This window comes from Pinus tabuliformis, chromosome X (genome assembly GCF_031772625.1).
Source record: "Pinus tabuliformis cultivar Carrire ecotype Pingquan chromosome X, CPIR1, whole genome shotgun sequence".
Classification (NCBI taxonomy): domain Eukaryota; kingdom Viridiplantae; phylum Streptophyta; class Pinopsida; order Pinales; family Pinaceae; genus Pinus; species Pinus tabuliformis.
The window spans coordinates 1,542,048,883-1,542,074,577 of record NC_142308.1 but is presented as its reverse complement, the minus strand read 5'-3'; positions in this window follow the sequence as shown (position 1 = coordinate 1,542,074,577).

The following is a 25,695-nucleotide window of genomic DNA, read 5'->3' as shown; positions in this document are numbered from 1 at the left end:
TTTACCTCTAGTATGGTCTCAGTTCTGTCAGCTATTCCAAGATCCTGCAATTTGTACTTGTTCTTTCAGTTAATGAACTGGATTATTCTTGAGGCTTCTTCTGGCTTATTCCCAAGTTCAGCTCTTACCCTTTGAATTGCCTCACCAGCCTCTTTGACCAAATAATTTTGCTCAAATATCACATGTATAGAAGGCCAAATATCATTAACAGAGTTAATGATATTGGCCCATAGCTGTTGCTTTGCTTAGGAAAGTGGTTCTTTCAACGTCAATTCTTTCTCTAACTTCTGTATTCTCTCAGTCAATCTTTTCAACTTCTGTGTTTCATTTTTATGCATGATTTGTGCCAAATTCTTTTTATACTCTAGAAATTTTACTTGTTCCTTAAGTCTATTTATTTCATTGGTTTGGATAGACATATCCTGCATAGCTTTCATTAATTTACCTGCTTCATCTCTAGGATGAGTTGTTGCTGTTGTTGGACCTGTTGCTGATGTAGTTGCTAATGCAGTGGGAAGTGTTGTAGCTATTGGACTTGCTGTGGCCACTGAAGTTGCCAAAGTAGAAGGAACTATTGTAGTAACTGTAGGAATAGTAGTGACAGTAACTGCTTCTATGCTGGCATGTTTCTCCTGTACTAACTTATCCATCTCATTTTCGATTTCTTTTAATTGAGCATTTAACTGAAGAATGAGGTCCATCATCTCATCTTTTTGGCTTTGATTCTCTAGAACTTCCTTGGTTTGTGGATGTTCAGAAGGAGGCAATTTTAATGCTTCTTGAATGCATCAATGTCTTCATTCTTATTTTTTATGAGCATTTCTGCTGCCTTAATGTCATTTGGATTATAGCCAATCTCAATAACCAAGTTTTTTAGTGATCTAATTCTGTTATCCTTTGCTTGTGAGGATGCCTTCTCTAGTTTAAATTGTGTTGTGATATTCTTTAGAGAATTTTAAATTTTGTGTGCAGTCATAGCTTTGTTGGTCATAGTTGAGTATATCATTTCTCCTACTTGCTTGTGAAACTCAATTTGATCTATAGGATGAACATTCTTGGTCAAAACTTCAAATTCTATCTTTTTGTAATCTGCTGATGACTTAGGATGTTGTACTGTGGGTTGCAAAAATGTCATTTGCATTTTCCCTGTTTTAAGGTCAAAAGCTAAAAGTAACCTATTTTGATCACTAGGAGTGTGTTTGAAATATTGGGCATATGTTTCAGCTTTCAATGCTTCATTTCTTAACTTGATTTCTTTATATTTCTCCTTTATGTCTTTTTCTTTATCCACTAGTTTTCTTGATGAAGAGACTTCAATACTATGTTTCTTTTGAATAATCTGAGTATTAGACATTGAAGGTTGATGAGTTTCCTCTGAAACTACTGGAGCTATATTCTATTTAACCACTGTGTCAGTATCAATGATTTCAATTTTCTCAACCATCCCTTCTTACTCATTTACAGGATTTAGCTTGGGCTTTTTCCTATACATAATTTCAAATTGGTCATTTGTTGTATATTTGTTTGAGAAAGAGCCTTCTTCCCTAGTCCTTTTTGCATTTCTATCCTGTAGAGCTAGACTATATAGAATGGAACTAGTATCCATCTGTTTCTCCATATCCATTAAGGTGTTTTCCAACCACTCTGACTAGTTGGCATATTTTTCAATCTCTGGCTTGGACTCATGCACAAAAGGGCTCAATTTAAACTTGAGTCTTAGTTTGTTTATGACACCTAAAGGATCATACTGCCATTTGAAACTATTACTGAACTTCATTTCCTCTAAACTTTTTTCTTCTTCTTCTCGAGATTCCCTATTATTGCAGATAAAAGGATTGAGCAGGTTTTGATTTTAAACTGTGTTTTCTTCCTGGCTGATAGAAAATTCACATCATCTGAATTTATGATCTACCTGATATACTCTAATGCAAATATCCTCATGGGGGGATATTTGGGTAGCTTATATGGAATGAGTTGACATCCATACACCCTTATTTCAGTGTGGTTCTGGTATAAATACTAGTGTCCTATTCTATCGTGTTTGGAAAAGTGTAAAACTTTCTTTATCTCATCACTGACCCTGGGTTGATTGCTATTGCTTAGCATGTTAACCACTGGGTGAACCAATGAATCAATGAACTCCTAGTAGCTGAAAGTAGTGGAATATTTTTGGATTAAGGGTGTCCAAAAGATAACAGATCTAGGATGGCCCTTAGTGTCCAGTTTTTGGATGTTAACTGTAAACCTTTTTGACTTGAAGTATAGAAACATATGGAACAATACTGAAGATTATTTGAATACTCTTTAATCTGGTAATATGATCAATTGGTCATAGATTTTGTCTTCTAAGAATTGGGAAAAGTCGAAAACTGTAGCCGGAGGGTTGCCTGGGCAAAAAATAGAAAGGAAACCAAGTATAGGCTCATCTACATGTTCATCAATGGTATATCCTAGAATACAAGACAACATGGTTACCACATGTTTGGCCCTCTCAGAGAAAATGGTGGTAGAGTATGGAGGCTTGTCTGTAGGAATATGAGCCTCTTCCAAGATGAAACTCTGAAAATTTTGAGATCTCTTGGGAAGGTCCAGTTTTAAGTACAAATCAAGTAGGTTTTCAATAGAAAATGGGGTTTCATTAGGCTTTGGCTGGATCTACAACATTTCATTTATTGACTCTGTAGTGATTGTGAATAAAATCTGCTGGTTAGGAGAGACTATGGCTCTTTGAATTGGGATATAGTAGAGTTGGCATAGTTGGATGATGTCAGGGAACTGGTATACCTATGGGAACAAGTATTTGGGTAAATTAGACTCCCACAACCGAATATCATCATTCTGGATGAGGAATTTGTCTTTACTCCAGCAGTGGAGTTTCAATAGATGGCCAGGGGAGGCTGTTTCTTTGATCTGGAAATCGTTGTCAGCCAATGGGAGGTGGTCAATATCTAGGTGAGAAGTTTGCAGGAGTTTTGCATTTAGAATGCTTTGGGAAGCCATAGATTTGTTTATTTTATTGAATTAATCACTATCTAGCTTAAGGAGTAGGCATAGGACCTCTAAATAGTGTGAAAAGATGAACACAGTTTGCAGAAAGGTCTTTTGGATACATAGTGGCTTTCTTTAGTTTGGCAAGGATTTTAATTAGTTCAATTGATTAACCTATTACAAATATTGTGCAAAGCTTAAGTACAGGCCTTTGGTCCTTCAGGAATACCTAGAAAATGAAGCTTTGGTATGCGGAAGGGTTCTCTGGGGGTAGCAGAGGCTTTTTAAGGCTTCAATAGTCTTTATGCTGCTTCAAATCGGAGTCTGCAACATCTTTTGGTAGTAAATGGGTTAAAATAGTGGAGCAGAGTTTCTGGGCTTTAGAACTAGTCGGCAGAGGTTTTTTGCAACAAAATAACATTGAAAAGAATGGAAAGGGAGATTTTTTGGTTTTTAACCAATAGTGGTTAACCTTTGGGTGCAGGGTTAAGTTTGAATAGCAGGTGGTTTCATCTTACATGAGGAGGCGGTGTTATGGTTCATTCACTGCTTTTGAGTGGTAGGGTGGTATTTTTTCAAAGGACACGATATAATGTGGGGCTGCCAAGTAGCAAAAGGGCGAGCCGGCAAAACCGTGAATCTCCCGTGCTTTTGAGATATTAAATATCGGATTTCTAAGCACTCGATATAGGATGCGGGCCACTGGATCTGGATGTGGGTGATCAGAGGGTTATCGTGTGGTGGAGTTGCGAGGGATGAGTCGGGGTGTGGGGTCGGTTTTATTTAAAATGTAACGAGAAGTAATATATGTGATGGGTATTAAAATAGAAGTGGGGACCATGGGTTATATGGCGGAGGGTTATAACCCATATGAGAAAGTTTTTAGGGATCGAGATATAATATAGTGGGAGGGTTAAATATATAAAAACTGTAGGTTTGAATAATATAAAGGGTTTGGGGAATACGAGAGTGGGTGTTTAGAAAAACATTTGGGATGAGTTAAAAGGGTATTGGGGAGGGTTTTTCAATGGGGCTTGATACATTTTAACTTTTTAAACTTAGGATAAGGGGGTTTTAGTGGGTTTACAAGGGAAAATGAGATGAAATAAAGGAAAAGGTAAAATGAAGGGGAAGGGATATTTTTACAAGAGTAATTGAAGAGGAAGGGTCCTTTGGAATCAAGAAGGGGAAAATATTAGGGAATGAAAAGTAATGAAGGGAAATTAATAATTTAGACATGTAAAGGGTTTAGTGTAATGAGAGGAAATTAGTGAGTGAGCTTTAGTATTCAGGCATAAAATTATATAGAATTTTTAGGGTAAATACCCAAAGTAATATACAAATTTTATGAATGTCCTTTTCTTTGATAATTCCTCCTGCACATGAAACACATGATTAAGCATGATGAAGGTGCACTTGAGCTAGAAACCTTATGCATTCCAAAACCTCTTTTACCTACCCTTTATTTATCCTAGCATTTTCTCTTCATTTATTGGGTGCATTTGAGCTTGTTGACCCTTTATTTCTTTTTCTTTGATAAGCAAACTATATAATTCTAATCTTATAACTTCCAATGGCTCAGATTAAACTGATGAGCTCATTATTATTCTCTACCTAACTACTGATCTGCCAAGATTAAACAGTTTGGCTAGATCTTTATTCTCTATCTATCAACATGAAATTTAAAGCATGAATGAATTAAGATTAAACTATTTGACCATCATGGATTGTGGCATTTTTGACAAGTTGCACACAATCTTATTTTGCAAAGAAAAGTAAAAAGTAGTGGCATTTGAATTTGCATCACTTTCAGAATCTATTTTTTTATCTCTTTTTGTGGGGTTCATATTTTATACTCTTTTTTGATCTTTTTCTTTTATTAGCCCTTTGATTTTTCTTTTAGGACTTCACCCTCTTTACATTTTTTATTTTTTAATATGGGAAAACATTTTGCAGAAAAAAATGTGTGTACAATATTACAAGACTAATCATAGCCAATTCAAAATTATGAATCCTATTATTATAGGACCCTAACAGTGGCTCCACATGGGGATGGAATTTCCTAGTGAAATGTCAATAACTTTAAGATCAATAGCCTTTGAAAGTTTGATTGTGCTTGCCTTGTAACAATTTTTCTATGATATTCTTTATTCATACATATGATGCTGCACCTTTCAAAGCTTAGGGCCTTCTCTTCGGGCTTCAACCTCAAAAGATAATCATCCAATCCAATCTAAACTTTGCAATGTTATGTACAATGAGAAAAGTAAACAAATGAAATAATGTTAATCTAGGGACAAGTAATGCTTCAACATTCTACCATTGACTGGTCCACTTGGTAGATCTGTTCCATCTAACTGCTTCAAGAAAAATGAATTGTTACCTCTGTAACCATAAATGATATAAGGGCCTTGCCATAGGAAATCAAATTTACCATGTTTACCCTTTTCTTCTCTTCTGGAATCCCATTTGAGTACTTTTTCACCTATGTAAAAATCATCAGCTTTGGTTTTCTTATCAAAAATCTTTTTGATTTTATCTTGGATCACTTGGGATTTGACATAGACTTCTTCCCTGGTTTGCTGCAAATGTATTGTCTAATTTATCCTCCTTTAGATATCATTGGATTCTACTTGTAGTTCTTGAATCATTTTCATCATTGGTACTCCTAAAGAGGATGGAAAAACAACATCCATTCCATATACTAGTTGATAAGGAGATGTACCAATGGACTTTTTTGTAGTGAGTCTGTCTTCCCATAAGGCATTAACCAACTTTTTGTTCCAGGTCTTCTTATTGTCTTCTAACAGTTTCTTGATGATATTAACAAGGCTTTTGTTTGAGGATTCTGCAAGCCCATTGCCTTGAGGGTAATAGGCAGTGGAATGGCCAAGGGTAATGTGATATCGATTACAAAATTCTACCATCTTCTTAGATTTGAAAGCAGCTGCATTATCAGTAATGAACTTTTGTGGGCATCCAAATCTAGAAAGGATATTGTTTTCAAGGAATGAGATGATGACAGAATCAATGGCTTGTCTAGAAGGGCTGGCTTCTATCCATTTACTAAAGTAATCAGTGGCTATCAAAATCCATTTATGTTGGGCTAAGGAGGATAGGTGAACTTCCCTAATGAAGTTTAAATCCCATTGTTGAATAGGCATTTATGCTGAGATAGGTTTGAGGGGTAGTGATAAGAGTTTTTTCTTGCCTCCAAATATTTTGCATTTGTGACAGGAGGTCACATATTTTCTAACATCTACAAAAAGGGTGGGCCAGTAAAAACCTGCCCTTAAAATCTTTCAGCAGTTTTTTTCCGGTATAGGTGTCCTCCACAATCTCCTGCATGAAATTCCTGCATGACTTTGTCAGCTTCATCTTTTAATAAATAATTTAACAAAATTCCACCACTATATTTCCAAAATAAAGCATTGTCTATGATACAATATTTCATTGATTTCATTTTCAAGAATCTACCTTTAGTTCTACATAAACTAGGAGGAGCTCGTAAATTTAGTAAAACAAATATGATATCTGTATACCAAGGTGAATCTAAAAAATCTTCACTGATCTGTGGAGTCACCATCTCTTCTTGATCATCTAGAGCACCAATGAAATTTATATCTAAGGCCTGACAGTTTGATTCAGCCATGAGTTTAGCTAAACCTTGGCCTTTGATTAGTTTTGTGGGCTTTATTTCAATATCATATTCCAAAATAGTGGCAATCCATTTTCCTCTCTTTCCATCAGGCCCATTCTGTGTTAGAATGTCCTTTACTACTGAATTTGGAACATATGCAATAATGTGTGAGTATAAAATGTACACTCTGAAATCTTTAATAGCCTTCACTAAAGAAAGTGCTTGTTTTTCCATTATATTATACTTTAGTGTAGCATCTCTCAAAGATTTTCTGAAAAATGCAATAGGCTGCTCATAACCCTGATCATTCCTTTGCAACAAGACTATTGCAATAGTGTGTTCTGAAGCAAAAGAAAAAATTATAAAATCTTTTTTGAAATCAGGACTTATGAGGATAGGTGTTTTAGTAAGGGCTTCTTTGATTGCCTCAAAAGACTGCTTAGCCTCTACTGTCCACTTAAGTGTTGAATCTTTCTTTAACATGTTATTCAATTCTCTGATTAGTTTTGCTAAGTTAGAAATGAATCTTCTAAGAAAATTTATTTTACCTAAGAATGATTGCAATTCTTTAATGTTCCTAGGGTGACTGATGTTTAGGATTGCCTCTATTCTAGCTGGATCAATTCTAATTCCCTCTTTTGAAATTATGTGTCCTAAGAGTTTACCTTCTTCTAGCCCAAAGAGTGTCTTTTTAGGATTCAAGGATATGCCAAATTTTTTGCATTTAATAAAAACTCTTCTCAAATGATCTAGATGTTCATTATATGATTTGGAAAACACTGTGATATCATCTTGGTAAACAACTAAAAAGTCATGGATTTCTTTTGCAAAATATATGTCCATTTCTCTTTGGAATGTTGCTCCAGCATTCATTAATCCAAAGGGAATCTTTAAATACATGAAAGTTCCCCAGGGAGTGGTGAATGCAGTCTTTGCTTGATCTTTGGGTTGGACTATGATTTGATTGTATCCAGAGAATCCATCAAGTAATGAAATTCTGGATGACCCTACTACCCTCTGGAGAATGTTTTCCATTTTAGGGAGGGGATATTTATCCTTCAGTGATATGTTCAAGTTTCTGAAATCAACATAGAGTTTGATTTCTCTTCTTTTATTTGTAGTGGTGACTAAATTAGAGACCTAATCTGAATATCTAATTGGTGCTATGATTTGTGCCTCATACATCCTTTTTACTTCTTTTTCTATCAATGGCATAAGAACTGGATTAATCCTCCTAAGCTTTTGTTTAAAGGGTTTTTAATCTTCTTTGATGGGTATTTTATGTTGAATAATGCTGGTGTCATAAGATTTGAGGTCTTCATAACTACAGGCAAAGACATCTTGAAATTCTTTAAACAAACTTATGTATTTCAGTTTTTCAGCTGGAGGTAATGCTTTGGATAATTTAATAAGCTTAGGTTTTTCTTTTGTTCCTATATTACATTCTTCTATGTCTAATCTTAAAGGCTCCATTTTTGGTTTTCTAGCTACATCATTTGAATCAAACAAATCTTCTAATGGGGCTAATCCCTTAGGAAAAAAAATATTTTTAAGGTTTAAAATCTCAGAATCATCATTGACTATTTCTTCTATTTCTACATTTTCTAAGTTATCTATTTCTACTTTAGTGAATTTAGTGGGTTTATTTACATCTACAACATTTATATCTATCTCTCTATTTATGATATCATCTACTGTACAATCAGTATCTATGTTATAGTTTTGGAATTCTCCCTTAGCATTCATAAAATCATAGATTTGAGAATCTTGTGAAAAAATCTTCCAATATTTCAGATTATCAGGGATAACAGGCCCATGTCTTACCTCTGTAGTGTATTGGTCATTGGGCTGAAAAGGTAATCTACAAGTGGTAGCAAAAGTAGCCAGACTGTGAGCTTGCATGTTTTGTTTCCTAGGAATAACAACAAAATCGATTTCAAGAAGTTCCTTAATCAAATCTAGAACAGTTTCTCTGTATTGGCTAAGTCTAGGATTATTCACAGAATACTCTCCTTTAATTTGTTTTATGATTAATTCTGAGTCTCCCATGATAGAAACTCTCTTGGCTCCAAGGTTTCTTACAATTTGCAATCCTAAGATCAAAGATTCATACTCTGCCATGTTATTTGTGCATTTAAAGTTTAATCTAAAGGCATGATCTTCAGAATGATTATTTTCCATGTTATGAATCCAAACTCCTGCACATGCTCCTAATCTGTTCACTGAACCATCAAAGTCTAGGTGCCGCCTGTATTCATGAAATATATTATCACTATTAGGTTCTTTATGTTCTTGTTTTACAACTGTGTTATTGTCTTTTCCAGTGTCTGAATTACATAAAATGAAAGAATCCATATCAGAATGTACAGAATAAATAGGATAGTTCTGTGGTTTATCTGTACTACTGACCATGTATTTCATTAAAGTTTCTCTATAAAGCTTTTTGGGCTGACCAAATACTAAAATTGTGGCATAAGACATGTCTAACTATAGATATCCCTGCAATTTTTCTCCCCACGAGAGAGACAATAGCATTCCATACTTTGGAGGGATATCAACAACTACAATATCCATGACAATACTCTTACCTGGGTATTGAACTAGTGTGACACACAAGTCTTTTATTAGGCCCAGGCATTTAAATTTACTAGAATCAAAATAGAAAAGATCTTTGTATGGTCTGGTTATATCTAACTCCAATGTTTCCATGATTGCTTTAGGCATTAAATTGTGAGATGTTCCTGAATCTAACATAACATTGTGTAACATTTGATCATGAATAGTCAAGCTAACGTAGAATGGAGGAACACCACTTTGTTCATGTTTGCCATTTACCTCAAGACCAAATATTAACTCTAGTTGGTCATCATTTAGATTAACAGAGTCTTGTCCTTCATCTATATTCAGTGTTTCAGTGATTTTGGCTTTGTAGAAATCATTTTTTATCAATTCTGTTAAAAGAATTGATATTTTCAATTTGGCAATTTCAGTTTGGATATTAAATGGAGTCTGTGTTTTTCCTAACTGAATGATTTCCTCCTTGGCAATTGGAGTTTTTGTAGTCTTTTCTTTCTTATCTTCAGTTGGTAATTCAGTTTCTGTTTGGGTGTCCACTATTTTACTATTTTCAATTTTTTGATTTGGAATAGTTTGGGAAGCAGTTGAAATCTGAATAGCATTTGAAGCTTGAGTATCAGTTGATTTTTGAACATCCTTTGAAGTTTTAATAGCAGCTGATTTTTGAATATCAACTGAAGTTTTAATAGGAGTATCTGTAATGTCTACAATTTTTGGACTGGCTGCAATCTTTGGAGTGAAAGTTTTTTGGGTTTCTCTAGAGAGAATTTGCAGCACTTTGGTTGTAGGAGCTCCCATTGTTTTCTTGGTTTGAGTTTGGATAGTTTTATTAGTATGGGCTTCCGTGTTTTTCTTACTCCTACGGCTATATTGCTTATGAACTTCATTAATGGAAAATTCATAACCTTGTTTATAATCAAAGGACTCTCCATATTGTAACTGTAATTGTTGTAACATGCATAATTCCTATTCTTCTTGGGTAAGAAAAATAGTATTACCATCATTTATTCCCATTAAGTTAATCTGAGTGTCTTCATCTTCTTCATTTTGGTGAGAACTTTCAGCATAGTTTTCTTGGAAATGTGGTCTAATCTGTTAATCAGGTGGATCTTCTCTAGATTTACCAGTATTGGGATTCTTCCTAAAGTTTGGATTTCTTATTTGAGAACCTTGTTGTTGATTATCCCATTGTGGTTTTCTTTCCATAATTTCTAATATATCCACCAACTTTTCTAAACTCTTAGCCAAAGTATCTATCTTAACATCTGAAGTGGATGGTTCTTCCTTAATGGTAACTCTCCTCTCATTCCTCCTTCTAGCTCTTATAGCCAACAAGCTAGCTTCTACACTAACTACATCAGTATGCATCTGTTCTAAAGTTGGAGGGTTTATTTCTCTCAATTGGTAAGACATATGAGTGTCAAAACCATCAGGGAACTTGATTAGTGCCAATTTTGGTGGAGGTTTGATATTTGCAAGGATTGCATTATAAATATTGTTAAACCTAGTACAATAGTCTTGAACAGATTCATTAGGAGGTCTTCTAATGTTTTCATATTCAGACAATATTTGTAAATTATTTTTCTTTCTTTCCCATCTATTGAAAAACAATCTATGGAAAATAGCTAAATCAACAATATGACCAACAGGTAAAGATTTAAACCATTTCTTGACATCTCCTACTAGTGTTTGTGCAAATAATCTCATATGTACATCTTCTTCATCAATTTCATGTAATTCAAAATAATCATTCATTTTATTTACATGTTGTTGTGCAGTATATTGACCAATACCATCAAACTGAAAGATTTTACTCTGATAGTCTTGGGGCATGGCATGTACTTGAGCTCGTAAGGTCAAAGGAGCATATCTGGCAGCCATGGCTAAGATTCTAGCTTGGCTAGGAGGTAAAGTGGTAGTGCTTGAAGATGAACTTGAAGGGATTACAGATGAGCTTGAAGTGCTAGAAAATGTAGCAGAAGTGCTAGAAGATGAACTTGAAGTATTTGGAGATGGAAATAAAACTCTGGTTTGGAGAGGAGGCTTGGGGATGAATAATTCTGTGGAATAAAGTGTAGTGGAAATAATAGATGAGGTGGTACTAAATAAAGATTAATTTACAGACTCTGAAGGAATGCTAGAAGGCTTAGGAGTAGCAGCAATTAGGGTAGCTAATTCAACTGATTGTTGAAAACAGGCTTCGTCTATGTGTCTTATCAAATTTGAGGTTAAAGCATCAAGTTTGTCAAAATTGTCTAGAACATGTTGATCTAAATTAGGATGTATAGTATTCTTCTTTGATTCAATAAATTGAATAAAAGCAGGGTCTATTACAATATCATGGACTGAAGTTTCAGATTTGGTACGAAACAATGAATGTTCAAATGATAAATCAAATTGAAGATCATCTAAGTTTGATAACTCTTTAGGAAGTGAATTTTCTTTGGTTAGTTGACTAATGCTTTCTTGACTTTCTACTTTATTGTTTTTTCTTAAGATTTTGTCTGGATTATCAACAATTATAGCAGGGTTTGGATATGGATGTGCCCTGGTATAGTATGTTCTTTTGGAAGCCAAAATTTTAATTTTTTAATGAAATCTTTGACAACCCTAAAATGGCCTTAAGGTGAAAAGATGAGATTTAGGATTTCATTTAAGGTTTATTAAACTGAGGACTGATTTCCCTAGTATGGTCGCCACTATGTTATCACTCTAAAATTTCCCTAGGGTTGTCATGTTGTGTTTAAAGAAATAATAGAGGTAACCACAAACCTACTTTTGAGATCAGGATCTAGCCTTCCTAATGCTCAGAGAGGGCTCTCTCTTAATGATTTAACTTTGTTGAGTTAATTGATTTTAGGCTAGTTATGTAAGCTTGATTTGGTGGTGGAATCACTAATTTAGATGGATAGATGAATTTCTCTTTACCATTGGGCCATGGAATCCAAATGTCAAGAAAACAAGACTGAATCAAGTTCTAAAGATAGTGTTCTCAAGTCTAGGTAGATGAGTAAATTCATATCTTTTAGGCTAGATGGTGAAGTGGTTTTTCAATTGGGGTAAAGGAGCAGTTAAGGGTTCCTCAAACCAGATAATGAGGGAAACGAAAGAGGTCAATCGAAACTAGGGAGCAATGAAGAATTCCCTACTATTGATATCAGAAGAAAACATCAAAATGAATAATTGTTCAAGATAGAGTGTACTTAAACAAATTCTGTAGTAACATTCCAGTTATTTCATTCAAATTGAAAAACATGTAAGCATGTGAAATACTTAAGAAAATAACAATTCAACAAATGAAAGGTACTTCACTAAAGTGGCCCAACACATGAATCCTGTAATTCAATGCCTTTATTACTCAGTCCAGTATGTTGACTTGAAAATGTTACAAATAACACTTAGGTTTTAGATCAATATAACTATAGAAATGTTCAGCAATCCACCCATAATACTTCAAATTATGAAGTATTTATACAAAAACTATTATAAAATATCCTAAACTGTTTTAGGCATTATTAAAGGAAAAAGAAATATCTTCATGCAAGAAGATAGAGACAGATATGTAACTGATGAAAGCTATCCCTCTTTTATTGTTTGTTGTTGGATTTTCTTTGATATTATGCTGCTTTTTCTCTCTTGTTGTTTGCTTTCTCGTTGAATGTCTCTTATACTGCCTTTTACTGATACTCTTTCATCTTTAAACTCTGTTACTCTTTACTATTTTACCTTGACTGCTCTGTTTTCCTTTCGTCTTCATAGTAAATCATTCAACTTTTCCCAAGACTCTACATCTGGTAATTTAATATTTACCATTTTTTTATCGAATTCATTAGTTTCTGTGTATTTTGCAAAAGTAGGGTTGTTTATAAAGAGGTGTTTTACCTCATGCTAGAGGTAAAAGAGGTTCTCAAAAGTTTGATAAAGCACTTTTCCTATAGGAATCCCTTTCATGGAGGAATTGTTGGCTTGTTCCTTTGCCACTTCTCTGATTTTCTTATCATAGTCTTCATGTGGCATCAACCTGTCATTAATCACCAATGGATTAGGCAGACCTTTCTGCCTCAAAGTACAAAATTTCACCATAAATCTGGCTTTTGCTAGCTCCATTGTTTGGCATTTCTCCTCAAGTTGTATCATCAGGTTCCTCTTGGTGATTACCTTCTTTACCTCTAGTATGGTCTCAGTTTTGTCAGCTATTCCAAGCTCCTGCAATTCATACTTGTTCTTTGAGTTAAGGAACTGGATTATTCTTGAGGCTTCTTCTGGCTTATTCCCAAGTTCGGCTCTTACCCTTTGAATTGCCTCACCAGCCTCTTTGACCAAATCATTTTGCTCAAATACCACCTATATAGAAGGCCAAATATCATTAATAGAGTTAATGATATTGGTCCATAGCTGCTGCGTTTCTTGGGCAAGTGGTTCTTTCAATCTCAATTCTTTCTCTAACTTCTATATTCTCTCAGTCAATCTGTTTGACTTATACATTTCACTTTTATGCATGATTTGTGCCATCTTCTTTTCATCCTCTAGACCTTTTATTTGTTCCTTAAGTCTATTTATTTCATTGGATTTGATGGACATATCCTGCATAACTTTGATTAATTTACCTGCTTGATCGCTAGGATGAGTTGTTGTTATTGTTTAACCTGTTGCTGATGTAGTTGTTGATGCAGTGGCAAATGTTGTAGCTATTGGAGCTTTTGTGGCCATTGAAGCTGCCAAAGTAGAAGGAACTATTGTAGTAACCGTAGGAATAGTAGTGATAGTAACTGCTTCTATGCTAGCCTGTTTCTCCTGTACTAACTTATCCATCTCATTTTCCATTTCTTTTAATTGAGCATTTAACTGAAGAATGAGGTCCATCATCTCATCATTTTGGCTTTGATTCTCTATAACTTCCTTGGTCTCTGGATGTTCAAAAGGAGGCAATTTTAGCTACTTCTTCAATGTAGCAATGTCTTCATTCTTCTTTTTTATGAGCTTTTCTGCTGCCTTGATGTCATTTCGATTATAGCCAATCTTAATAACCAAGTCTTCTAGTGATTTAATTCTGTTATCCTTTGCTTGTGAGGATGCCTTCTCTAGTTTGAACTGTGTTGTGATATTCTCTAGAGAATTTTTATGTTTTTGTACACTCATAGCTTTGTTGGTCATAGTTGAGTATATCATTTCTCCTGCTTGCTTGTGAAACTCAATTTGATTTATAAGATGAACATTCTTGGCCAAAACTTCAAATTCTATCTTTTTGTAATCTTCTGATGACTTAGGATGTTGTACTATGGGTTGCAAAAAGGTCATTTGCATTTTCCCTATTTTAAGGTCAAAAGATGAAAGTAACCTATTTTGATCACTAGGAGTCTTTTTGAAATATTGGGCATAGGTTTCATCTTTCAATGCTTCATTTCTTAACTTAATTTCTTTATATTTCTCCTTTATGTCTTTTTCTTTTATGTCATGTAGGGTTGGAGTATGTAGAATGGAACTAATATCCATCTGTTTCTCCATATCCATTAAGGTGTTTTCCAACCACTCTCATTGGTTGGCATATTTTTCAATCTCTGGCTTGGACTCATGCATAAAATGGCTTAATTTACACTTGAGTCTTAGTTTGTTTATGACACCTAAAGGATCATATTGCTATTTGAAACTATTACTAAAATTCATTTCCAGTAAACATTTTTTTTCTTCTTCTCTAGCTTCCATATTATTGCAGATAAAAGGACCAAGCTGGCTTTTGATTTTAAACTATGTTTTCTTCCTGGACGATAAAAAATTCACATCATCTGATTTTATGATCTCCCTGATATACTCTAATGAAAATATTCTCATGGGGAGATATTTGGGCAGCTTATATGGATGGAATTGACATCCATACACCCTTATTTCAATGTGGTTCTAGTATAAATATCAGTCTCCTATTCTATCGTGTTTGGACAATTGTAAAACTTTCTTTATCTCATCACTGACCCTGGGTTGATTGCTACTGCTTAGCATGTTAACCACTGGGTGAACAAATGAATCAATGAACTCCTTGTAGCTAAAAACAATGGAATATTTTTGGATTAAGTGTTACAAATCCATTTGGGCACATCACTCCCATCATCCAGATCAGTGTTTTAGGGCTCATCAAACCCTAATTTTAGTTGCTACATGTTGGGCGTGGAATCCCCCCCAAGGCATGTTTTGGGGCTTAAAGCCCAATTTTTGACTAATTCCATTGTAAAGACTCCACGAATTGTGGGCACGGAGCGCGAATTCATAATAGATGCATAGGGTTGTATGCCCTTATTTTTGTAATGTAATGTCAGTTTGAAAGATCTACCCATGGTCCCCGGACCATGGGATTGTATAAATAGAGCAAGGCTCTAAGTGTAGAAAGTAGCTAATGTAAGAATGGATGAATGAGTCTAAGGAATCTAAGAAGGATTGAGTCGAAGTGTAATTCATGTCTTTGGGTCATGGAGTAGGAGAAGGCTCTGCAGCTAAGTGCACAGAAGCCTAGTAGTCTGCAGCTAAGTGCGCAGAGGCCTAGTAGTCTGTAGTTGAGTGTGCGGACCCCTGCCGCTGAGTGCATAGGGTAGGTCGAGTTTGTAAATTTTGGAGGAATTAATAAAAGATAATTTTTACCATATTGCTATGTATCTTTTCCTGTTTTATGTATCACTGGGTATGATTTGCAAGTTTACTGTTTATTCACTGCGCGAACTCTTATGAATGTGCTGAATAAGTAAATATAATATAAGACATATGTTTACGTGAAGATAACTAATTGTTATAAGAAGATAAGTAAGATCTTGGGTGTGACTTAGGGAGATAGTACAAATCGCTGCTCCAGCAGCCCAAAAGCCCCTAGCCCATGGTTAGGGTTGTGCAAAGGCGAATATATCAGGGCACGAAGGCCAGGGAAGTGCATGAAGTAACCTGCGTGAAGGGACTCACAATTGGACCAAATCAACCCCTCAGACATCTCAAGGGTGTAGAAACCTGGTTCCAGCACCCCCCCATACTACTTCGGGTGAGACCTCAGTCCGCGCTCCGCAGACTATTGCCGAAAGGGCCAGTAGTACAAGGATTTGTTTGGTTAATTAACTCTGAACCTGGATCAAGCCTCTACAAGACAACAAATGGTTCCATTGTCAGGACCAAGATTCGCATAGGGATGTTTGATGTCGTATCACTAGAATCCAACTAAGAAAGAAATTGAAGATTGGTTGGATAAGAAGATTCACGAGTTCGCGGCACAGGAGAAAAGGAATCCATGACTATCAAAAGAAGAGTGGTTAGACTGCTACTTGTACACAAATATCCACAAAATTTGCTTCGCATTTTTCCCTATTGAGTTGTACTAGTGGATCGTGAAGTTAGCAGATAGCCAAGGAAGGTGCAAGCTCGACAGTCCTATTGTGTGGACCCCAGAGTTGGTACGCAGATTGGAAGCATTAGAGGATAAGATCGCGCACGCTGTTGATCACTGGCTTGATCAAATTATAGGAGGATTCATCACTAAGTTCACAAAAGATACTTCAGTCAGCTATAGTGAGGCAGAACGACGCTTCCTCAAAGTACCGCGAGCTAAGTATGTTAAGTCTCTGAACACTTGTATTAAAATGATACTGTGTGAAAAGAAGGTTATGTGAATACATTGATTTTCAGGGCTAAGCGAAGTGGGAGAATTTACAGAAACAAAGGTAGTGAAGAACTAGAAACTAGCCCCTTTATTTCACCTGCGCAAGGGAACGAGGAAGAGCTCGCGAAGGTATCACAAAGAAGTGAGATCAATTTGATAAGGTAGAGGATTCCACGCATACCACCCCCACCCACACCACCACCAGCTTCACCTCCTTTGCCCCCATCTTTGCCCATACCACCTCTGCCACCACCACGAGTCAATATGGCAAGCGCAATAAAGTTTCCAGTGTTCAAGGGAGTAGGAAATGAAGATCCGGACTAGTTTCGGTTTGTGATAAAAGCTGTCTAGGAAGCACAGGGAGTTACGGATGACAATATAAAGAAAGCAATGTTGGTTAGCGCTCTATAGGATCGCGTGCTCACCTGGTACTTTAAGCATTCCAATGACAATTTGAATGTGGGGATCGCAGATATCCAAACTACAATGAACAAAGAAATTAGCAGGCTAAAGTCAGAGGTGTAGTCAATCATTGGGTTTAAGGAGATCACAATGCTATCAGGCGAGACTCCTTGGGAGTTGGATCAGAGACTAAAGTGCACAATTCGTGAAGCTAACATGAGTTTGATGAATTGACAACACTGTGAATGGTTTGTAGCATTGCTAACGCTGCATTTAAGGAACGCGTTGTCACAATAGAGGCTAACAACTCAGGCTGAGGCCTTGGAGATCATGATGAGGTTGCATGAAACCCTGATATAGGATCCCAACCTGGGAGTTTAGCAGATCCACGCGCAGGTGAAGAACTTGTGCCTTGAGATGAAGAGTCTGAAACAAGATAGGACAGCTCGCCCAGAGGTGTGCAACGAGGTATGGTGTGTTAAATGTAAGGGTCAGGGTCATGACAAGGACCACTGCCTAGTGTTCGTGAATTACCTCGTGGGAGGAGGACCGATGCCATTAAGACCAGAGGCACAAGCATGACCTAGCATAGTGCCTGCATTATGGTGCACCATTTGTCAAATAGGAGGAAACATGCTATGAACAACTACCATTTGTTGCAAAAGTACACAGATAATTCGCAATAGTTATTCTATAATTTCTGTAGATCAGTGGGACATGATGAGCGCACTTGTAGAAGCTATGAACTGATGATGGATAGGACTTCCACCTACAGATTTCAGGATGAAACGCGGCCCCTTGACCAGAACACAGGGATGGTGCGAACCAGATTTCAGGGGCGCGGATGAGGCTGAGGTGGCGGAGGACCTGGAAGAGGTCGCGGACAATTGATATGTTACAATTGCAGAGGGCTAGGACATTATGCCTATGATTGTATGAATCCAACACGTCCCTCATGCTTGTATTATACATTGTTTGATCATGATACGGAGGATTTTCCCACACTAATAGCAAGGTTTCATGATAAGGGAACACTCCAACCTCCCCTGACTCAGAACCTGCAAGTGATGAGGTTTGATCCGCACAAGGAAGACCCTAACGTAAACATTGTGCTCCGAAGTGGAATGATGACAGGTGATGATAAAGGCAAGCAGCGGGAAGATAGTACTTGGGTTCACAAGTCTCCAACGAAAGAACGAGAGTTTGATTTGGAGCGCACTAAGGAGACCTTCATGGAAGCTAGGAAGAGCTCCGCGGATGCCTCCACTTCAGGAAGCAAAGACATACGAGAGATGGAAATGGACCCATCGATGCTCATGACGTTCCTGGAAACATGCATGAAGCTACTGCGTGACAACAAGATTATAAAGGGACTGTAGGAACTCATAAATAGATGCACTGGGACAATGCTAGGAGAAATGCGCATAGTCGAGAAGATTGGAAAGCATGCGATGAGGATGGGAAGAGAAATCAGATTGACCGCATAGATCGGGGAATATGAGATGGACCAAGTGATTCTGGACCTAGGATTGGATGCGAATGTTCTGCCAAAGTAGACATGGGAGCACATGGGAAGGCCTACACTGCAATGGTCTCCTATCCAACTGCAAATGGCCAACTAACAAAAGATCCTACCTATGGGGAGATTGCAGGAATTATAGTGGATATTGAAGGAGTGAGCACGCTAGCAAATTTTGAAGTGATAGAAATTGTTGATGATAGTAATCCCTACCCTGCACTACTAGGAATAGATTGGGCCACTAACATGAATGGGGTGATAAATCTAAAGAAGCACAAGATGATTTTTGAGAAAAATTCTTTGCACGTAATAGTACCTGTTATGTTCCTATAGCAATAGGTGTCATAATTTATGATTGACTTAGTTTATCTCTGTAATATGTACATACCTTTGCTTTCTGTAAATGCTTTCCATGTTCAAAAATTCAAAAAATATAAAAAATGTAAAGAGGGTCTGTCCTAAAAAGAAAAATCAAAGGACAAAAAGAATAAAGAAAAGGTCAAAAAAGAAATGAAAGAAAATGAACCCCAAGAAAGAAGAAAAAGACCATGAAAGTGTGCAAGTATAAATGCCACTACCATTTACTTTGATGAAAAATAAAAGGTTGTGTGTATTTTGTCACTTATGCCACAATCCATGAATGGTCAAATAGTGTAAACTTGGCTATTTCATGTTTTCAATTTCTATGTTTATAGATAGAGAATAAAATCTGACCAAACTGTTTAATCTTGGCAGATAAGTAGATAGGTAGAGTGAATAAAAGGAACTCAACAGTTTAATCTGAGCCCTTGGATGTAGTAAGGTGTTGAAGCCTTGAAAATTGGGTCTACAACAAGGGGGATACCCACCCAGTCCGGACCTTGAAAGCAGCTCCTTTTCCGTTTGGGATGGTGGGTCTGACTGGGGATAATGGGACCAGTTTCCCAATTTGTATGTGATGATAAGAATTGATATTTCATTTTCTAAAGATTTCTAAGTAAAATGCTTTTAATCTAAGTCTAATTTAAAGCATGCAATTGTATCCTAATAAACAAAAATATCTAATTCTAAAACTAACCCGGGATTTAACTTTTCACTTATGCGATATAAAATAATCTCTAACAACAATTGGTAATAAAGATCATTCAACCGCTATGACAAAAGAATTCGTTAAAAATCAATTGTTTCGTATAAGAAATTAGCTGAAATAATTGTGAGAAGCATATCGCATAATAAGTCATTCATACATTAAGCATAAACAGAATAGTCATCACTGGACAAAAGTGCCAAATGATAACTCAAACATTCAAGCCTTCATTTATAAATAACTGAACAAAAATATTACTTTGACACATAAGCAAAAATTATTAAGAGATAAAAGTACCATTGATAATAAGTTCTACTCATGAGCTTCAACATTATAGAATTATCTCTTCCTAATTCAATATCTACTAAGAGTATAGAAATGCATTTTAGTAGAAGACATTAAACACAGATATCAGTAAATCTTGTTCCATTCATTCATCAAAACCTCCTCTGAGGGTGCAGAAGTGCATGTTCTGAGGAAACGTTTTTTACAAATTTCAGGACCCCTCTCTAAATGCATGAGAGGGGTTAAAATACTACTAACTAAATACTAAAAATAGTTTATTACAAAAATATAGGAGGAGGTTTAAATGACCGTCCTCATCTAAGGCAAAAATAAAACTAAAACTGTATCTGTAAATTAACTATCTATCTATCTGTTATCTAAGATTGCAAGCATTTAGCATCGGCTTGAGGAGCGTTAGTTGGCCAACCTCCGATTTTAGTTGTCCTACGAAAACAGAATTGGCAAGTGCTGGTGCTATCTTCTCGGCAGAGTTTGTAAGGCATTTGAGAGTCATGCATTGACTGTGCGGTTTAACCAAGTACTGCCAGTAAGTGTCCCAATTCAACTTAGTTAACCTCTTGATGGACTCTGTCGTTTCCTCAGCCTTCTGTCTCCAGCTTGTCTGTAGTTGCAGTGCCTTTGGGAGAAATCCCGGAGCGGTTTCTGATATGAGGTTTGCTCTGTGTAGGTTTTCATTAACACAGTCAATGATGTTGTTTACCGCTGTTGTTGCTTCTTCCACTACCTATTCTGCCTTTTTAATCTGCGCATCCCACTTATGGAACAACATTTCTTTGTGGGCTTCATTGATTCTGAGCGCACCTGCTTTATTTCCTTCTTCCGATTCCTACCAAATTAAAGAATCAAAACTTCTTTTATCAATTAAATCATAGTCGAGTCGCAAGTCCACGACTTGATTTGTAATTTTATCACTCATCTCACAATGGGAACTCCATTGCGATATTATTTGGCAGAGTGCCTCTTGCTGTTGCAAGAGTTGGTCATTTAAGGCAAGGGCTTCTGAGACAAACTCTGTAATTTTGGGGTCATCTCTATGCAATTCTAGCATAGTCTGTAATTGATTTTCCTTTTCGGCCAAATTGCTCTGATACCCCAGCTGCATCTATTGAAATTCCTGTTGTAATTTTTCTAACTTCTCCTTTGCTTCTCGGTTGGCACTAGCCTGCTGTAGTTGTTGCTGCAAAACTTGGATTTGTTCCTCTCTATCCTTAAGTAATTGTTGTACCTCGGACGCTTTATCAATGGTAGCAGAAGCATAGGCTCCTGCGATCTGGGATAACTTAGTCAGATTTTCAGTAGGGTCAGTGGTAGGGTCTCGCCAAAGGACATCTAGCTGCTCTGCCTCAGGTGAGAGCATGCTGTCCAATTTCCATTTCTTTCTTTGCCTTCTTACCACTGCCTTGTGCTGCAGACTATAAAATAAATCTAGAGGAGGAATCTCCTCTATCTTCAGCATGATTTTAGATGATGGGGTAATGGGAATATGCTCCATTTCTGGAGTGTTACTGACTTTTCCAATGACCATATATGTCATTGTCTGCACTGTACTCTCAGGTTTCTTAGTGTTCTACTCCTCAGAATTAATCAGTTCATTGAATGTTTCCCACTATTTATCCAGCTCAGTTCTTACTGGCTTTGGTGGCTGGATGGGGGGAGGGGAAACCTTCACCTGTGGTGTTGTCAAGACTTGTTGCTTTGGGCGCTCTTTAGATTGGGCAGTATCTCTGACTGACCCTTCACTTTTATTATGGTCGCTCTCGGACCGTTTAGAGCATTCTGGTGATTCTTTCCTAGACTTAGACCTGGACTTGTCTGTACCTGAGCTTCCACTTAAACTGATACTGGGAGTTGGCTCCCTTATTGGTTCTAAGTGCAACTTATCCAAGGGGATGTTTGCTAGTCTCCTTTCTCTGTACAGTTTGAATTCTTGGAATTCCACTAGGGGAAATTGAATTTGAGCCATATGCAAAACTTCTTTCAGTGTGCTTTTTTGTTGGAAGATATCATCAAAAAGATCATCTTCTTTAGAAAATACTTTTATCTTGACAGCAGTAGTAAAATTCTTAATGACATCAAAGGGGTCGAATTGTCTCCCTGGAAACTTGAACAGTTGTAGACTCAGCATATTGTCTACTTCTTTGAATGCATGACCTAAATCAAACAGTGAAAAGGCCCCACAGGCCATAGGAAATTGCGGCTAGATGGCCTTCTTCTTGTCTTTCAACTCTTTGCTCATTCCTCCCACCCCATAGGTTTGGTAGGCAATTTCTCGAGCCAATAACTTATCAGGAACATATAAGGGTAGCACATGAGGGGAAGAAATGCTTCCAAATACTCTGACATAGGTGAAAAACTCTTCCCCAAACCATCTTGCGACAGGGAGAATGTCAACTTCCGCTTCGGGGGAAAATCTTGGGGCATCCCTATTATACAACATTCTGTGAAGAGGTAACATAATTCCATGACAAATTCTGTAAAAATATGGGATAAACTTGGAATCCCATAATTCCTTATGATAAATGTGAATGGGAAAGGGATTCTGTATAGTCCACTTCCAACCCATTAAAGGAAATCTGGAAACATAACAGATTGCATCCATAACATAAGAAACTAAAAAGAAAGGAGGATAAATCCTCTGAGAGGGAGTTCTTTTAGACCGGTAGTTCCAAATAGCCGAAGCTAAATTATCAGACAATATTTGAGCCCAATCCATAATAGTGGCGTTAGTGGCTGCATCTAATAGGGGTAGCCACTCGGATGAAAATTTGTTGATGTCGGGCCTTCCAAATAGCCTACATAGCATAGCAGCAGCAAAGCAATATGGGGAGGAGAGGGAACCAGTACTATATATACTGTGTTTGTCCTTTTTCAACAGTTCTTCCCTTGCAAACCAGTTCTTGGTGCACTCTGCCAAATCTTCATTTTCTTTAGTGAACTTCTCCATGAACTATTTGTTGTAGCTTTCCTGTGGCTCTGGTAGATGATACATAAGCCTTAAATCTTGTGGAGTGAATGACCCAATGAGGTCTTGGCTCCGAGACTTGAATTGTCTATCTGTTATATCAGCACTATCCAGTACCCACTTGACCATGTCTATGTATGGAAGTATCTTAGGCCTCGCTGCTATTCAATGAAGGAATGAACATGAAAGTTTAGTAATTGATGCCTTAGATGACCCGCATGAGTCTGCTATTTCTTTAACTTCCATAACTCTGGGGTTTTCTTCTTCAAGCAAACTGTACATGCCTTCCCAAGTGGTTATGCCGGCATCTCTGGTACAGGTGGTGTCTATGAATAAGGACGTCATCTATTTGTCCTCAGCTACCGGAGCTTTTCCCTCGATCTAAATCTTATCTCATAAATGACCATCAACTAACCACTAAATTGACATTAATGCCCATAAATCGGTATTGGATTACGAGAAATACTTTATTGAACAATGAGCCCTGCCAATCTGCGATAAAGCGATTTTGCGATTTGCTTCACAATATCGCAGATCACAATATCGCTAATCCTTTTCGTTAATAATCATTTATCACCTTATGCGTTTGCAAGATGCAATTTGTGAAATGCTTTATCACATATCGCAGGATCGAGATGTTTATCTTAGGTGATAATTGCGGCATCTTAAAGCTGCGATGCGCAATGAGTCTTTAAGGCGTGCAATCTCACATCGCATTTTCCCAATTTCAGAAGTTTGCTTATATGATGTCCTCCATTACCTTTTCTGATGCGACGTTTTATTGTTGAGAGAATGATTTTTATTCGAAACTTATCATAAAACTTAAGTTTTTTGGTTTTTTGCAGGTGTTTTCCTAAGTTTATGATAGTGTGTTTTATTCAAAGGGAAATATAAGTGCTAGTTTTTATTTTTTTAGAAGGGTTCCCATTTATTTATTTTTATTACTAATACTAAATAAAATGGGGGCTTTTGCTGGCCACAACATAAGGATAGACTTAGATAGATTTTTTATTTTAAAAGAAAAGAAAGTTTGATAAGGGTTTGCTAGTCTAAGTGCACCCTAATAAAGAGTAGAAAAGAAATGGTAGGATGAGTAGGTGGGTAAGTATTTTCATGGTTGCGGAATTCTAATGAATGATTAGCTAAGATCATATCATTTACTTTCATCATCATATTGTTTTAAAAGTATGGATAACAAGGAAACATTTACAAAGTCAAGTGGTTAATTTCCTCATTCATTTTACCACTTATTTCACTAATTTCCCACAAATAACATTCAAAGTACCTAAAGCCTTAAGTTAAAGGGGTTCACAGCATTTCTCTGACTTCTGGAGAGACCAGACCCTCGGCACAATGACTTATAAGGTCTAAGTACTAAAACCCCCTTATCAACATTCACCCCCTCCATCATTCATTCATTTTCCTAAAAACCCCCTTTTCCTAAGGTAAAATCATTATTTGCCTAGGAAAAGTAATTACCCTCACATAAAAACCCACAAATGCACTTAAGCCTAAGTTATAATGTTCAAATGCGGAAATGTTAGTATATTTCCAAAACATTTTACTTAGTGCATTTCCATTTCCATTTTCATATTAACGTCTAATTCTATTTATGTATTTAAATCCCAAAAATACACCCTTTTCCTATATATATTATTAAAATTCCATATATTAATACCCCGCCCCGATGGTTTGAAATATAAACCATAATAAAATAATTAGACAGATTAATTAATCAATCTATGATTAATTAAGAACCATAACCCTCTGCCATGTTAAAAGGGATTAATTAATCAAATTGTGATTAATTAATAACCGTCGTCCAATCAAATCATCCTCGACATCATTAAATATCCCTAATCCATAATTATTATCTCGTCGGGCCCCTTTGTTAACTCTCGATTAAATCATTGCCCCGATCACCATACGATCTGACCCCTTCAAATCTAATAGCTTACGCTCATAGAGGGCGGCCCCCGATGCTGACCTTTACCCGCCCGATGTGAGCAGTTTTACTACTCACCCCGCCGCTACGTGTCGCCCAATGAATGGCATCGGGCAAACCTCTCCCAATACCGCCAAGCCCTAAAACGTGTTTCGATAGATTCTGCTTACCACCCTCGGTAAACGACAAAACATCACCTCCATTAGTTAGCGCCAACTATCGCTTTTCCACTATACTCGCCAAAATCATTGACTTTGCAAATAAAAGCAAAAATACTCATTATCTTTGTCTTACCAAGAAAAGAACCTTTTGTTCTCCATGCACACACATAGTACGTTCGAACTGTCAACCTACTTCCAACCGTCAACGTCCAGAAGCTGTTGAACTCCAGATTACCATTGCGAAACCATGCTCTCCCTGTGAACATTGCACCAGTGCCATTAATCCATTCCTACAACCAACACCAGGTATTTACCCTGTTTTCAACCGAAAAACCCTATTTTCATACTGAACCTGAGCTAAATTGCTTTAAAAATTAAGTAATTTAGTGAAATTAAGTTGTTTAACAGTCTTGAGACTCTCTAAGACGACCCAGTTTTCCATAATTCCCTGAAAACCCCCGCTATCATCCTTGAATCCACAAGAACCAAGGATGGACACTCG